This window comes from Diorhabda carinulata, chromosome X, assembly GCF_026250575.1.
Source record: "Diorhabda carinulata isolate Delta chromosome X, icDioCari1.1, whole genome shotgun sequence".
In the NCBI taxonomy this organism is placed as follows: Eukaryota; Metazoa; Arthropoda; class Insecta; order Coleoptera; family Chrysomelidae; genus Diorhabda; species Diorhabda carinulata.
In genome coordinates this window covers 36,522,050-36,539,445 of record NC_079472.1, presented here as the reverse complement: position 1 = coordinate 36,539,445, position 17,396 = coordinate 36,522,050, and the positions used below count along the sequence as shown (strand labels likewise).

The following is a 17,396-nucleotide window of genomic DNA, read 5'->3' as shown; positions in this document are numbered from 1 at the left end:
ATAAAAAGATAATTATCTCATAGGTTAAAGATAGAATATGTTGGACAAGTTTTCTTTTCATTCAATCATAAAATAAAAGCAAGAACAACTATGAAAATTTAGAACTCTTTAAACTCACTCTTATGAATATTGTTTATGCAGTCAGTGAAGAATATTTTACGTCAGGTGGAAATCAAAACTGGAGACTACCATAATGAGATAAATTATGAAAATGTCCTAAAATAAAAAAAAAGCTTGTATAAAATATAAATCAAACTATGAAGTTTTTCCAAGAAGTGTCGTTAATGCGTAGTCGTGGCCACTGGGGTCCTTGAAAATGTGTGAGATATGATAAATAGAAGACTGTCCATTTTGCAGTACCCTCCACAGGCTCTGGCGCAGTTAATCCACGAGGTGCTACAAGCAGTCATCGACCACCTCCTTTTGTCGATACATTGACGTGTGTTCAAAAGTGTTTTTATTTATTTACGGGATCTCCAAATTTTATTTCTAATACGTGTTAATAATTTTTTATACAAATATTTACATTCTTAATGTAAAAGTCAAAAAAATTGAAGTCGATAAATTATTTCTTCTAGATGTACTCTTAAAATCAAATGTCACTGAGTGTAGTCTATTAATTTATTTTAAACCTATGATAATAAAAGTTCCTACAGATTATTCAAGGAGTGGAATGTTGAAAAAATAATTCTCGTGAAACAGGAAATGGTTTATGGGGCACAAAAAAAGGTGTGTTTGTCTTGTTGGTTTTATGGAAATACATAAAGATCTACAAATACGTACTTCCGTAAAAAAAGCTGCTTGAAAAATATTTGTTTTAAATATTTAAAAACAAAAAAGGCTCTCAAACTAGGTATCCGTTTAATGTGTAAAGGGGTAGAATAATGTTTTTTGGATCTACCACCGACTATGCCATTCTTTTTTATGTAATAATGCTCTCTGGTCATGTTGTTCCACAGACAAAGGAAACAAGAGTATTTGGTAAATCCACCTTGTAATAAAAATAAGAAACCAATGAACTGGAGGTCGCTGTACACTTTCCACTGTTGTTCTTTATACTTAATTAATTTGGTTAACGTTCATGTTGATTAATAGCTCCCTCTACAATTTACTGCAAGTTCTAATTGTATAGAGTAGACGGTTTCTTATTCCTATTTTGGAACGACAAATAAATATTATCCAAAACATCCCAACTTTCCCATACATTATATACTAAAAGAATAACTTACAGTTAATAGCCTTTTTCTCTCGCCGGGATGAAAATTCGCTTTTCGTCTATGGTATGCGGGACAAAAGTGGCCTATTCTCTCCCGGTAAGAACTTTCTTTTGCTCCCGGTATCGTAGCAACGACTTGTTTATCGAAATGTTTACTCTCGATTACAGTAAAAAAAAATGAATTTAGACGATTCTAGTGATAGTGAATTAGAATACGTCAAGGACGAACTTTTCGTCCCAGCTAAAGAAAAAATAATATACGAACCACGGCAGAAAAGTAGGGCATTCTCGTCCACGATATTTGTCACCCGAGCCGAAGGCCTATTGTACAGGGTGCGCCAGAGAAACTTACTAATTTGAAAGGTCAATAAAAACAAAAGTACTTCAAATATCGTTTTAATTTTTTTTTTTATTAGAAAATGGAATGTCCCAAGTTTTTTTTCATTCGGTGCGGAAAATGACATCTGTTAAATGGCAACCTCCATTGTGTATACACAGATTTAGGCGATTTCGGAAGTTCGTCTCCATTCTTCGCAGTATATCAATGGGTATGTTGGCAATGGCATCGCGAATATTGTTCTTCAGGTGAGCAATGGTCCGTGGTCGATCGTCATAAAGCAGTAAGGGATTTCAAATAACCCCATAAATAAAAATCGCATGGAGCCAAATCTGAGAGCGTGCCGGCCATGGGAGATCACGTCTGAGAGATGACGTGGCCGAGAAAATGTTGTCGCAATAAATCCATTGGGCCTCGTGCTGTGCGTGCTGTGGCTACATCTTGCTGAAACCAAACGTCCCTAACGTTCATTTGTTCCAGGTTTGGAAGAAAAAAATCCTAGATCATGTTACTGTAATGAGCTGCATTTACAGTAACTGCACGTTCGTTTTTTTTTAAAAAAAAAGTGGCTTCTGATGGTGAAGTTCACGCGGATTTTCACTACTCCAATAACGCATGTTTTGTTTGATGACGCAGCCCGAAATGTGAAAGTGAGCCTCGTTACTGAAAAAAAAAACGACGTCATCTTGAGGCAGGTTGTCAAGCAGTACTTCACATGCGTTTTGACGGGCAACAAAATCACGTTCAGTCAATTCTTGCACAACAGACAATTTATAGGGATGAAAATGAAGGTCTTCATAGAGAATTCGCCGAATAATGGTATCAGAAATTCCCAGAGCAGCTGCATGTTTGCGAGCGGACCGCCGAGGAGAACGCAGAATTGACTGCTTCACTCTTTCGACATTTTCCGGAGTTCTGGTGGTCCTTTTATGTCCAGGTCTGGGTTTAACGACATTTCTGAAATGAAGTAACACACGACAGAATTGAATTACGGTCAGAAACAAGTCTGTGAGGAGGAATTTCAAAACTAGTGCGAAAGGCACTTTGTGTGGCAACAATTGTTATACAAGTAACTCTAAACGGCGAATGACCATTGCTTTCTCGACCTAGAGCATGACGGCAACTAACTAGAGGGGGGAAAACTTGGGGATTTCCCTCTCCTGTACTTCCCCAACTCACCGCTCGGATGTTTTTTCAAATAAGTAAGTTTCTCTGGCGCACCCTGTATTATTTGATGTATTTAGTTAACGCATCTCTAGAAAGTCGAATTTTTAATTTTTTTGTTTTTAGATCTTTTTATATCTTTTTCGTGATGATTTGTCTTGATTTTAGGTCTCATTTCAATGTAAATCAGTTCAAAATAACTTGTAAATAAATATATGTATATAAATAAAATTGACGACACACTGACAGATATTTGTGACTTTAATAAAATTTTTAATATACTACTTAACAAATGAAATTCTAAATAAGGGAAATAAGAGCGATACTGAAAATATTGCATATTTATAACGTGCAATATAGCAAATGGTTGAAAAATTATGTTAATAAATATTAATAGTAACAATTAGTTACGAACAAATATATAATTTTATTTTTTTTAATTAGCAGTTCATGTTTTTCTTTTAAATAAATATTAAATACAACAAACTTACAATAACGAGATAGGTTGATCAACTAGTAACTTATTCTTCTTTTTCCGTTAATTATATAAATACGGGGATTGTTTTTTAAAAGAGGAACATGCGAGAATATTCGAGAAAAAAGGATGGGCAACGAAAGAAAGAGGGAAACTACAAAAAAATATGGAAAAACGTCAAATTTCAGTGTAATTTTATAAACAAATGTCTTATGATTATCTTATAACTGCTTTCAGTGGCAACAAGTGACGCATCAAAAATATATAACGTTTGACAGTCCTTCGAAATGGCACTATTTGAATTTGTCATGAAAAACTGCGTTTCTATGTGGAACAAGAAACAAGATATATTCAAAATTATTCTCTGCACACTGTTAAAAGCTTTCTTAGACCTGGATGATAGCTGGTGAAACGCTAGGACATGCTTCTCTATCTACAGATTGTGTTACATTTGGAAAGCGAGAAGATAAAGCTATGGATTCATAAGTATCAATTCACCTGTTGAGAATAATTCCTGTAATATGAAATAGAGCATCGTTCACCAAAGCATTGCATGTCTTCCATAATTCGGGTTCGTGTAAAAATACGTTGTAATTGAATTGCTTCAGTCAAAGTAATATCATACAATCTTTTGAATAAGGCCAAACCAGTGTTTCCTTATCCCCACCTTAGTCTCTCTAAAATTCATATGCCCCCTTTGTAACATACATAACTTTCAATATTAAAAAAAACGGAATTGTTCAATTGAGAAACTTTATTGATAGGCATTAAGAAGAAATCACTAGAATGACAATATATTCAATACATTGCCAACGCAAAATAACCAGACCAACACAGGATTAAAACACGGAGATCCTGTATCCACTACGCTGTTGATTATAGTATTAGAAAGGATAGGACGTGAAAAAGGTTCGAACAGAACAGGGATACTAAAAACAAGAATAACGCAACTACTAGCATTCGCAGACGATGTAGTAATCCTTTCAACATCGGAAAACGAGCTTAAGGAAACTTGCAGTGCCTTCATAGAAATGACACAGACCACTGAATGAAAAAAAGGTAATGAACTTAGAATAAGTGGTTATCAAGGACGACGGTGACGAGGGAGAAAATCTAGAAGCGAGGATGACGAGGGGAAGTAAACAGTTGAGAGCGCTGAATGAGATAATATGATCCCAAAGAATCTCCAGAAAGGCGAAGCTATACAAAACAATAATAAGACCAACAGTGAGCTACGGAGGCAAAACGTGGATTCTTAACAAAGCAGAGGAAGGGATGTTAGATATATGGGAAAGAAAAATACTAGGCGGGAGATTTATGGCTGAAAAGAACAAATAATGAAATAAGAAATCTATTTGAAGAAGCAGAACTAAGCAAAATAATAATTTCCAAAAGATTAGAGGTGCTGGGTCACCTACAGAGAGCAACAAAAAAAATGATGAACATAGAACAAGGAGGAACAAAAAAACGGGGACAGATGGTACGCAGAGATGATGGAAGATCTAAGAGAGAGTGAGAGAGAGAAATGCAGTACTGGTAAACGGAAGCAAAAATAGGAGAGCCTGAAAGGCCTGCTTGAGCCGCTTGAATATTGAATTATCTCCTCTGAAGAACGTGATCTCACATTGACAATCCGCTGAAATTGGTATCACTAATTAGTCATGTAGATCTCTGCCGTAGACGGCGATATATGAATCAAGTACCAGCACCGGCTGGTTGTGTCTTCAGTTCGGAGACTCCGAACGAGAGGTCGTTACGCCATTCTGAAGAGACACAACATCGTCGAAAGTGGTTACGACTCTCTCCTTATAATTGCGAGCTATTAGGGAGGTCAATTTCGGCGGATTGTCGTTGACATCACATTCTTCGGAGAAAATGTTATACAACATTCTTCATGGTATTAGCCAGGAAAGTTGTTTTATGTTTTTAATTTCTTTAATTTCCTAGATCTTTTGATATGTTTATGTTTCTAAATGTTCTTGATGTTAGATCTTTTCTGTTTCAAAATTAGTTTTTTTCAATAATTTTTTAAAAGAAAGATAAAAATTGACGTTTCGACTAATTTTTTCTTGCAGGTTTTCGTTATGGTGCATGGCTTATGTTCAAGAATGAACTGTTTCAACCTATGAAATACCATTTGTGTTATATAACGTCGTCGAGGAGTTTCTTACATTCAACATAAACCATTAGCAACTCAAAGTGTTCGTCTGTGTCAACAGTAGTTATTTCTAGCAAAATTAATTATTTTGTAATTAAAGCTTGTAGATAATGGATACCACAAACAATTAATTACACTAGGTGCCGTTCAAAAATTATTTATGTTCTACAATAGGAAAGCGAATAACTGTCGAATATAAAAAAATAATACAGGGTAAAACAATACAGCACTCTTTTAATAAATTTCCAAAATTCACTTATAGAATATGCATTTATGGTAATAATTTATGGTTTCTGTAATGGGAATGCTTCAACTGCTGTAGAAGAATATTAAAAAATCAATTAAACAATCATCCCGCGAGGGACTACATCGACTCCGATTGGAAGAAAGTCAGTGTAATAATTTTTGATAATAAAATACAAGGATGAAAAGATCGTACATGAGAAATTTTCTACAAAGATGAATTTGGCGCTATTAAGTTGGTGGTGAAGAATACGTAGTTACAGATATTATGATAAAGCACTTAAAATATCGTGATGTGGGAAACTTACTGACGGAGCATTATAGACCAGATTGTAGCACACTGATGACTGATTTTTCACCAAAACATTTTGCTTGACACTTCTAGTCTATAAGGTAAAAGTCTAAGGAAGACGACTTACCTAATCAAAGTTTCGTTTATTCTATATATATATATATATATATATATATATATATATATATATATATATATATTTCATAACTTTACTAAACCTAAAATAAATTTCGTTTACAAGAAATATTATGATTGATTCTTCTTAATTGAAACCCCGCTTTTTAACGTTAACTTTTTTTGATATTTTAAGCTTAATTTCTTGCAAACTAGTACACTTCATGCACTTTCCCTTATGTTGCTTCAAAACCATCTTGGGCACACTTTAACAACAAGAGAGTTGAATTCTACCTTAATTTCTGGAGGTGAGACAAAAAATTATTGGTTCTCCTGAAAAAATCTTTGTTATGCAGACGACCAGCTTTACCAACAGACGACACACTTACAATACATGAAGATGAATTATTTAAAATAAAATAACAGGGAGGTGCTGCCGAATGTACTGTTTTGAATGTCATAAGGAGGGTTACAACCTGTTTAGCATTATCACATTTCTTTATAATATAAAATAAAGAATTATTATCATTTTTATTGTTTAAAAGTCAAAATTCGAATATTTTTGCTAATCTCTGAACTCCAAATGCTTTCTAAATGTAAATATTATCTCTTGACACTGATTTTATTGCTTATCTATTTATGTTGAACAGGTATTTTAATTTAAAATATGTGATTGATTAATTAAAAATAATCTTTTATATGCAATATAATCACTGAATGTGATGAAATAATTTATATTATAATTAAAAGAAATAAACGAAAAGACGAAATAAACAAGTTTTTACCTACAACAAATAATAAAACAAGTTGCTAGACTACTTTATGAATATTTTCAAACCCACCGATATTTTTATATATTAAACACGTAAAAAAATATCAACGTTAATAATATAGTTGAAAGGATAAATGATTATCCAGTCATTTTATGGTCGAACGGTTGTCATAATTATTAATATTAATTTTATTTCGAATCTAAATGTATAAATATAGTTTTTCAATGATATCACAATTGTTTTGATTAATGTTTTGCCAGTTTTTTGTCAAAAACGATTTAAAACAAGTAATTTTTGCATATTTTCTCCTAATACCGTTAGAAATATCGCCAGAATATGATTAAATCTAACTGTAGGTTGATGCAAAACACCAACAACCTTCTATTCTAACCTTAAATTTGACCGCAAAATTCGTTGTAAACACTTTTTCCTTTAACCCGGTAAATATTTGGCCCGAAACACACTGGATTCATTCACTGACACTGCAGTCTTTTGTTTGACAGTCATGACACCCTAGTTTAATTCAACATATGCACATTCCGGCGATTTTGCCCACGTAGTAAGGTAAAACATGTTATTCTCGTAGCGGGTCGGAGTGAACTGGGCACCTGGTTAGGCGATAGCGCATGTGCGACTTTGTTATATAACTGAGGCGACTTTACGGTACGGTAAGATACCTCAGATGTGTCAGATACGAGCATTCGAATGCCGAATGATTTGGTTATTATTTAACGACTGAATTTGCTATTAGTCCAGGAGCTGAAAAAGTCGCCTCATAATGTGTATGTTACTTGTTTTATGAAAATTAATAGTCCAAAACTAAAGGAAAGCGGACCCCTAGTACAATCTAGTCTAGACGGTTAGGGGTCGGTCTTATGCTTCGGAGGTCGCGCCTTCAATTCGTCCTTCGGATCTCATTTTTTTAATGATTTTTCAATTTTTTTTTGTTAATCTAACAATATTTCAAAGCACTTCCTATCCCTACATTATTTTAAAAAATTCATTCACATTATTTATATAAAATTGTCATTTTTTATATCTAATAAAACATTAATATGAGGAGGAACATTGGGTTTTTAATGAGAATAACAAATTTTTATGCAATCTTCCCGGAAATTGATTTCACGATTCTGATCTAACAATATACTGCAATTTTGTAAGCGCTTTATGAAATTTTTAACTTGTCTGCAAAAGTAATCGTCACAACACAAAAAAATTCGGCCAAATTCTCGACCCCACGTTCATGCACTCATGCCGTCTCCTTGTTAATCTCCAATATCAAGATTACCCGCAAAGGATGATAAAAGCGAATCGAGTTTATGATAATATTTTGTCATACACAATTCTAAACAGCAATATCAGCCAAATACGAGATGAACTTGAGCTATTTATACTTTGTCTCATCCAGAGTGAATTATTGCAAATTCCCTGACAAATGGCATCTATTATAATGGAGGGGAACAAGCGTCAACAACGAAGCAGACTGATAATATTTACATTTAATGCGCAAGTGAGTTCCTTGTTATTGCAAACTTATTGTTTTAGTTTAGATAGAATATTAATTCCTTGAACGGTAATTCTGTTGTAAGTGGCGAAAGTTGGAAAAAAATGTTTAAAAAGTCATTTTTCTATGATATTATTTGAATTATTTTCAGTTGTTTATATAAATTTTTTGTAGCACTAACATATTATCTTATTTAGATATTTTAGTTTTATTGCGATGTTTAATTGTGTGCTGTTAAAATGCCGATGTCAACGTTAATGTATCAGATCTTTACACATTTCCATACCCAACCTATTCAAAGAACGGTTTTCTGTAACTGTAAATATTCTTGTTCTGAAAAATTTTCAAAGCACGTCCAAAACGAGCAATGGATTAAAAAGAATCAAACCTCCAGCGACCAGTGAAGACCAGTTCTTCGAGATCAAAACATCGATTTTTTAGAATTCTGCAATATCGTGGGTCGGAAGTAAATCGAACGTTCTATTTAATGGAGTACATTATTTGTGTGAAGTTAAAACAAATATTTGGTGAGTGCTATTGTAACAACTTATAATTGGGAAAGCTACAGGAATATATATTAATAAATACCTGTATAATAATATTGAACAAATTTTAATTTTATCTAAAACAATGTATACTGTAAAATAATTCAGATTAATAATTCACAAAATTAAAAAGTACTAGATTTCTCAATAAAAAAGTTTAAACTATTTAAACTAGGGATCACTTGCCATAGTGGTTCTAATCTTACTATGTGGGAAGCAAAAAATAAATAATTTTGCAGTCTTGAGCGGTGTTCCATTGTTGTATTATCATAGACAAAAATGTACTTTTCGGAACTGGATCGTTCAGATTGATTATTATTGGCGATACGAGTGAGAAAACAGAATATTCATTTTCTTCCTTCAATACTTGTTCAAAAAAATTTTTCAAAACATCATTACCAAATCAATACCGCACTTTAAATAGGTAAACTATTATATTTACGTAGTTATCTTTTCATTTCTATAGCAATAACCACACAAAAGTACTGTAAAGTTTTTCATATTTATTTACACTCTTTTTATCCGTGGGGTGAATTAATGAACACTGTCTCTTACGTTCTTAATTTATTTATACACCATACAATATACTCAACTAATAATAATTTACTTATAAATATCACTTAAATAATTTCTGTTATTATTTTCACTAATCCGTTCTTTTCAATACGATTATTTATTTAAAAGTTACGAACCGCGTTTACACAAGTCATTTATATACCTAAATAAAATTCTACTAAATTCTAGAATAAAAAGAAACAAAATAAACTCTCGTAGAAAAAAATTCTATAAATAAACCGCTTGCTACTGAAAAATCATATAAAAATGTATTTTATAAAAAAATGTGAAAGGAAACACCCAAAAAGCGCCGCGCGAAATCGCCGAATTTTTAAAATTCCATAATAGCTGGATAGGCTGGTCTAGGGAACCATTCTGCAAACTTGTTCGCAACAATACAGAGGCATTCTTGATGATTATTTTTTTAAGAATCTTGCAAACGTTGCTCGTTTTTCAATTTACAATTTGTAGCAAATTTGTGGGTATCGTTTCAGGAATGTTTATGTTTCCAATTTTCATAAATGTTAATATAAAATGTTTTTTAAAACTGGTATACGGGGAATTTTGTTCAATATTAGAGGATGCTAAGTTGCTTTAGCTATAACTAACTGGAATTCACAAAATATTTATTTTTCAACGTAATCCCTTTTCACCTCCATACACTTTTCCCATCTATGTTCAATAAGTTCTATACCCTTTTTATAATAAGAATCGTCAAGATCTTCAAAATAACCATTAACTGCCGAAATCACCTCTTCATTATTAGAGAATCTTTGACCACCGAGCCATTTTTTGAAGTCTGGCAACAGAAAATAATCCGAGGGGGCTAAATCTGGCAAATGGGGTGCATGAGGTAACAATTCAAACTTTAATTTATTAATTTTGGCCATTGCAATAACGAATATGCGAGTCTTTGCCTGGAGACGGTTCTCATTTTTTAGTCTATTGTTTTGATTGTCCTTTCGTTTCGGGTGTGAAGTGATGGATCCACGTTTCATCTATGGTTATGAAACGTTGCAAAAATCGGCTTTATTTCTGCCGAACACTCGATGGAAACATCTTCATGATGCGGTTATTATTCCATTGTGAACAAGCGTGGCACCCATCTTGTACACAGCTTTCATATGTCCAAATTTTCAAGTAATATGCGATGTACCGTACTTTTTGAATTGCTTACAATGTCTGCTAGCTCGCGTAGTTTCAGTCGGCGATCATCCAGTACCGCTTTATGGATTTTATGCCAAACAAACTTGAACCATATGCTGTATAGATGGTGTACTCTTTAAAACAGTGGTATTTTTCAAGCAACTACCGCTATCTCTAAATCAGGCCAGGTATTTCTAGGACCTGGTATATTTACGTTTTGCTTTTCATGTACTCCTAACCATTTCTATAGCATCTATGCACCTAGTTTCTATACTTTTCAATATCTAATATTTTTTTAACTGGTATAGGGAATTCTGCACAATATTTGGGAATGATAAGTTGTGTTAGCTAGAATTAACAGAATGTTTGTAGCAAACGGTCAGTGAACCATTTTTCCAAAAATGTAGCAGTCATATCTACGTCTTAATCAGAACAGGATTGCAGAATGTGTTTAGGGTATATTTGGCATCAAACAATTTTTACTGTCAGCATGAGGAATTATTACTGTTTCGATGTATAACATCACTTATACAAAGCGATAGACGATATGGTATTACGGAATTAAAATAGTTAGATCTATTTAATATTTTCTAGCTGATCTCTATACTTTATGCGCCATCTATTACTGGATAGTCACATCAGTAACTTCTAGGAATTAATTTAATAAAGAGCGCTAGTTTGTAAAAATATTAAAGTAGTCTGTTATACGCAAGACCTTGAACCAGAAACAATTATTTAATAGGGATTGTATAGCCATCCGCCGAGCTATTAATTATTCTTTTGTTTTTAAGTAATTATTTTTTGATTCATATTCTTCAATATTCCATCGCAGCAATACTGATACTTACTAACATCTTATCAGAAATTAGATTGAGTACTATGTAGTTTATTGATAAGATATCTAAAAACTGAAGATTTTCTTTTTTCTAAAACAGATCAGATCATGATTATATATATTTAAAGTACTACAGGCCTTTAGAGCCCATGACTTATTCCTCTTTTTTCATCGGTCTTCAAACGATTTCGCAATTTTTCTTCACAGGTTACGATTTTGTACTTTTGCTCTCCATTCGGTTCTACCTTTCTAATGTCCTTCAAAACTACATCCAATCATTTTTTCTTTGGTCTCCCCTCCTTCAATGGCCCTTTTTGAAAATCTATTTCCCGGCATTCTTTTAGTATGCCCCAACCATATTACTATTGATGGGTATCTATAGGAATACTTTTACAATTTTTCGTTAATTCTTCTTCCCCAAAAATTTTTCTCGACACCTTTCTCATATAACCAGTTTTGTTCCTTCAGTCTTTGTTAAAACCCATGTTTCATTCACTTTTGTAACTGTTATATTCTAATTTTGGCTCCTCTTGATTTTATCATTTTACTCATGGCTTTACTTCCTTTGGCTATTCTCTTAATTATTTCTGTCCGCTCTTCATTTTTATCTGATAGGTATTCGAATTCACAAACTTTTTTTATCTTATATTTCTTCCCTCCTTACTTGATTTTCTCGTGGTTTAATTTTAATCCATAATTCTGTTTACACAATGCTGTTTTCAGTTCTTGTTTTGTTTGGGTTTTTAAAGCATATGCAATTATTTGCTATTTTTATTGATACATAAGCCCTGTGGTTTGTATCTTGTTATCTAAAAATTTTTCCAACACCAGATTAAAAGCCACTGTCGATATTGGATTTCATCGTTTTAATCCCTTTTCAACCTTAAATTTGTCTGATACAATTCCAACAGTCGTTACTCTGCTAACTTCTCAATTTTTTTCGGGATTCCTAGTGGATTAAAGGCAGCATACCTTTTATTTCTGTGTCATAAGCCTGCTTAAAATCTATAAACATAATGTGAAGGCATGAATTTCGCTCATAACTTTTATCCATGATAGTCTTAAGCTAAGATTATGATTACTTTTTTATATAATATTTTTCCATAACTATTAATTGTTTTTTGAGCATATCATTCGAAACCATAGAAATAATACTAAGGAACGCCGGAGGACGGCGCGTATGTGGAATTGTACTACTGAAAGAGAGAGAGAGAAGGCAACGGTATACTACGATGTCATGGCGATCCAATAAGAAGAGATAGAGAGTGGTATATCAATGTTCTTACTCCCTCATGAAGAGTACGGGACCTCTTGATAAGCTCTCTACATTGCTTTTTCTATCGTAAATATTAGGTCTATGTTCGATAGACAGTGTATACGAAATATATAGATTATTTACAATTATAAACATTTCAACTGTCACAAATTGTTTTGAAATTTGTAAATATAGATCATTTTTAGACCGTTGACATGAAGAAATTGTAAAGTATATTTATATGTACTGAAATGAACAATCTACCAATCTCTGAAGAAGATAATTGGGTTAACAGAGCGTTCGTCAGACAGGACAATTGTGTAATTGTGTAATAAACAGTATGCTCAGAGAGTTTGAAATTTTACAAATAATTGGTAATGGGGACCTGCCAGGGAAGTAATAATTGAGATGATATCCCTGATCTACTACTCTGATTAATCGATAGATAGAAAGGGAAGCTATTCAATGACCATCGAGATTCTGTTGATGTAAGGATGCGCCAATTCGGGACAGGAACATTTCAGGTAAACGAAAAGGTAGTCCAAGTACATAATACAACTAGTGACGGATTCATGAAGAGTATTACCTGTAATTTAGTACCTAATCCACTTTGTTAAGTTGGAAAATCCAAAAATAGAATAGAATTGTTAAATCCTTCAAGTTACGTTAGGTTAGGTTACATAACCTAAATTCACAATTCTATAAATATATAAAACTGACATAGGAGAATATTTTTTTTGGACAATGATTCAATTAATGACATAATTACATTTGGATCTGAAATAAATTTAAATTGTTTAAAAAGCTCAGCAGCATTTTACATGAATGACACATTCGAATACTGTCCAAAGTACGTTTTCCAGTTGTTCATCATACATGGCGTCCTCAATGAACGTTATATTCCGTTGATCTTTTGCCTTTTACCGAATAAGCTTCAAAAATAATTAAAATCCCGAGTTGCATCATCTTCCTTCAAGAGTTGTTTTATCTTCATGACATCCACGATCACGAATTGGCACATTGTAATAGAAGTTAAAATTATATGGCGAATTTTGAATTTATTTTTATAAGGGAATTAGAAAAGTTTTTGAGAAAAAACCAGCAAATATTGAGATACATATACGAATAAGAAATTAGTATAGAATAAGTCATTGGAATGGTTCAAATCGTTTAGTCAAATAATCAATAGATATCATTACGAGCATTTGCTTATTTGAAATAATAAGCGTCAATTATTTGGTTACATGATTTTGATTCACTTCACTTTTTATTGTCTTGTAATTGATGGAAACATAAAAATCTGATATTTGGTAGTTACGCAATTACACACAACCTACAAACAGCCATGAAAATGACGATAATGCCATCTAACAAAGCCGAGGACTTCATGTTTCTAAACTGAGACATCCTGTGTACATTATTATTATATGCAAAATACGATTTGAGGGGAATTTGTCAAGAAAAATTCCAAGTTTCAGGAATAACATTTCAAAATTGAAATGACATAAATATATAAATAAAACGGCTTTCGGTTGATTAGTTACTTCCGTACTTTTGTGAGTAAATAGTTGAGCCTGACCAAGGAAATAAATAATACCACGCTATGAGGTTATTGTTCTTTTTATTAAGGTTCATTTCTGCAAAGAGTTCAGAATACTAATTATGAACATCTTTTATATACCACATTTTGAATTTGAGTTTTTGAAGCAATAAATAGAAATTATCCAATTGTTTTAATGCGGGTGTAACTGTTGTAACCAAGAACTTGAACGCATAATGAAATATTTATAATTTTTCAGTTCAATTTCAGATATTTTTTAAAATTTATATGTTTGTAAAATAATTTTAATTTAAATATCTTGTGTTATAGTAGAGCTCGAACGACAACTCAATCAAGTTGTTTTAAAAAATGACTAAAGAACGATTCACAAAAACACAAATCAAAAATAGAATGAAGGTATTTTACGGTGACTGTGTGTGTCATTTTCAAGAATTAAAAATTGGTCCAAGTTCTTTCGCCGGAAACAAGAACCATTAGAAGAAGACCAATGTGCGGGAGGTCCTGTGACTATTCCAGAAAACACAACCTTAGTTGAAGAAATTGTTTAGTAGTAACAGGCCCGTACAAACAAAAGAAATTTGAGCACAGACTGGCATATCCAAAATAAGTGTCTAATGTCACTACATGAGCATTTAGATGCTTCGAATTATCAGCGCAATGCAAAAGCATCGTCGAGGGAAATATTGTGAGTTACTCCAAAAATGTTGAAGTAAATCCCCAAAGCGGTACTAGATAATCGTCGACTGAAACTGCGCGAGCTAGCAAACATAATAGGCATTTCACAAAGTGCGGTACATCGTATATTAACTGAAAATTTGGACATGATAAAGTTGTGCCCAAGATGGTTGCCGCTTTTGTTTGGAAATGTTTCACAGAAATGAAGACAATTTTTGCACCGTTTCATAATCATGAATGAAACGTGGGACCACCACCTCACGCCCTAAACAAAAGAACAATCAAAACAATGGATTGAAAAAGGAAGACCATCTCCAAAGAAGGCAAATACCGTTCCATCTACAGGAAAGGTCATGGCGTCGGTTTTTTTGGGATGCGCGTGGGATCATTTTCATTGACTGTCTTAAAAAAGGAAAAACTATCAACGCGAGTATTATGCGAACTTATTGCAACAATTGATTTGGCTAAGAAGAAAGTGTTGTTTCATCAAGACAATGCACTAGCTCCGTTATTGAAATTGCCAAACCTAATGGAGTTAAATTTGAATTACTACCCGATTTAGTCCTATCCAAAAGTTTTGTGTTTTCTTTGTTAGGCCAGGTACTTCTGGGACCTTCCTCTTAATTGTTGACCTACTTTACGCCCGTTAGTTTTTTATGAGAGAAACATGTTGCCAAGCACTAAACAACGTGGCGTCTTCAAACTTGGAACATTCGCTGAATAGATTGTGTACTTTCTAATACTTTTCAAGCAACTACCTCCACTCTAGGTCAGGGAGGTACTTCTGGGACTATCCTCGTTATTGCGCGTATCATATGGATATATGTAATAAATAGCTTCTAGGTAGGAGCATTTGAAAAGTTTGAGATGTGGGTTGCAAACACAGAGGTTATTGAGCATAAGAAAAAATTAAAAATAGTCAACACTATAAAGGGACATAAATTTTAATACGAGAGGGTACCCAAAAATAACCGAAATTATTTTTTAAATGCTATATATTTACAAATATTTACAACCTTATCCCATTCAAAATACTCTCTATTACAAATAATACATTTGTCCCAGTGGTGCTTCCACTGTTCGAAACATTGTTTGAACTCATCTTTAGAGATGGCTGCAAGCTCCTGACTCGTTCTTTTCTTGATGTCTTCAATGTTTTCAAATCGCCGTCCTTTCGTGCCGCTTTTCATGCGTGGAAACAAGAAAAAGTCGCACGGAGCCAGGTCAGGTGAGTAAGGTGCCTGGGGCAGCGGATCCATGTTATATTTAACCAAAAACTGGCTAGCAGTGATGGCTGAGAGAAAACCACTCATACACTTGAGTATTCCCCATAGCATCATCTTTGTAAGAAGTTTTCAATATTAAAACAGTTTCAGCAGCGTTTTTACCGAGTAGAAAACAACATTTCACAGCGGCACGTTGTTAACTTAAATTTGCCATCATAAAAAAAACGAAGCAGCAGTTAAACAGCACTAGCAAAAACGGTCACTAGTGACGAACAGAACGTGGCAGGCGAACGGCCCGCACAGCACTGAACTGGCGACGAATTACGCTACGCAGGCCCTAGCAGCAGAAATCAGTACTACAAAAGCTCCACCCATGGCAATGCTATTCCGGTTACTTTTGGGTACCCCCTCGTACTTTGGTGATATGATGCGCAACTCTGAAAGGTACAAACATTCTTCACTTGGTATTGCAAGCCAAAATAATGGGCGGGTTTAGCATATCTAATCTTCGGCAAAAGATCGGGAAATCAACAACTGAGCTATTCCACACAGCATTAAATCAAGTCAAACATGAGAGTCACGATCGATAACGGTCACAGTACGCAAAGAAAAAGAGGTAGCATATTGAATGGATTTTAGTTGGATGAAACTAATTAAAAAAATTCTTGAAAAAAAATATTCGTTAGTAATCTTACCACACGAAACGTTGTCATTTTACTTGGCAGTATTAACAATCTCTTATCTATTCTAGCTAAGAACTTGTTTTGGGTTAAGTATGTTTGATTGCGACAAGCCTATTCTAAGATATAATGATTCAAGTTCTGAGGAATCAGATACTGAGTCTGGTAACTACATTCCAAGAGGATATATATGCTGACATGGAGCAAACGTGTGATATTGTTTCAAAGAGACAGACAACTGAGTTGCGTTGGTGGATACGTGAAGAGAACCAAGTACGACAGCTGGAAAATACTAGTGTGGATATTACCGGAACAAAGAAAAATAGGATGAAAACTCAGATCTCGGAAAGATGATTTGGTGCAAGCGATGACTCTCCGAGATTGGAAACAGGATATATGATAAAAAAATGTTGAGAACAGAGATGAGACAGTTATGAAGTTTTGTTTCCGTGACATTATAACAGATGGAGAAGTCAATAATAAAAAAATTGTACTGATCACAATGCTTATGTTAACCGTTCATTAACACTACTGGTAAAATGTTCACCTGTCTCTGAAGACGATAACTTGGTTAGTTAGATAGTATAATTTTGTGTGTAAACAGTATCTTCAGTATAATTATCACCAACAGTACCAGCAATT

At 33.5% G+C, this 17,396-nt stretch overlaps 1 protein-coding gene across 8 annotated transcripts in view; it reads right to left on the bottom strand.

Moving 5' to 3' along the window:
* The window catches only part of LOC130901316 (microtubule-actin cross-linking factor 1), a 289,073-nt gene that overhangs the window by 222,188 nt on the left and 49,489 nt on the right, over positions 1 to 17,396 (bottom strand). For 5 of the 8 annotated variants that reach the window (XM_057812570.1, XM_057812577.1, XM_057812573.1 and 2 more), the window contains exon 1: positions 7,164 to 7,426. The exons of 2 other annotated variants lie outside the window; for them this stretch is intronic. The gene's annotated coding sequence lies outside the window, so the exon portion shown is untranslated. Of the gene's footprint in view, positions 1 to 7,163; positions 7,510 to 17,396 lie in introns of those variants that run through there. One more of the 8 variants, XM_057812587.1, reaches the window with a different exon arrangement.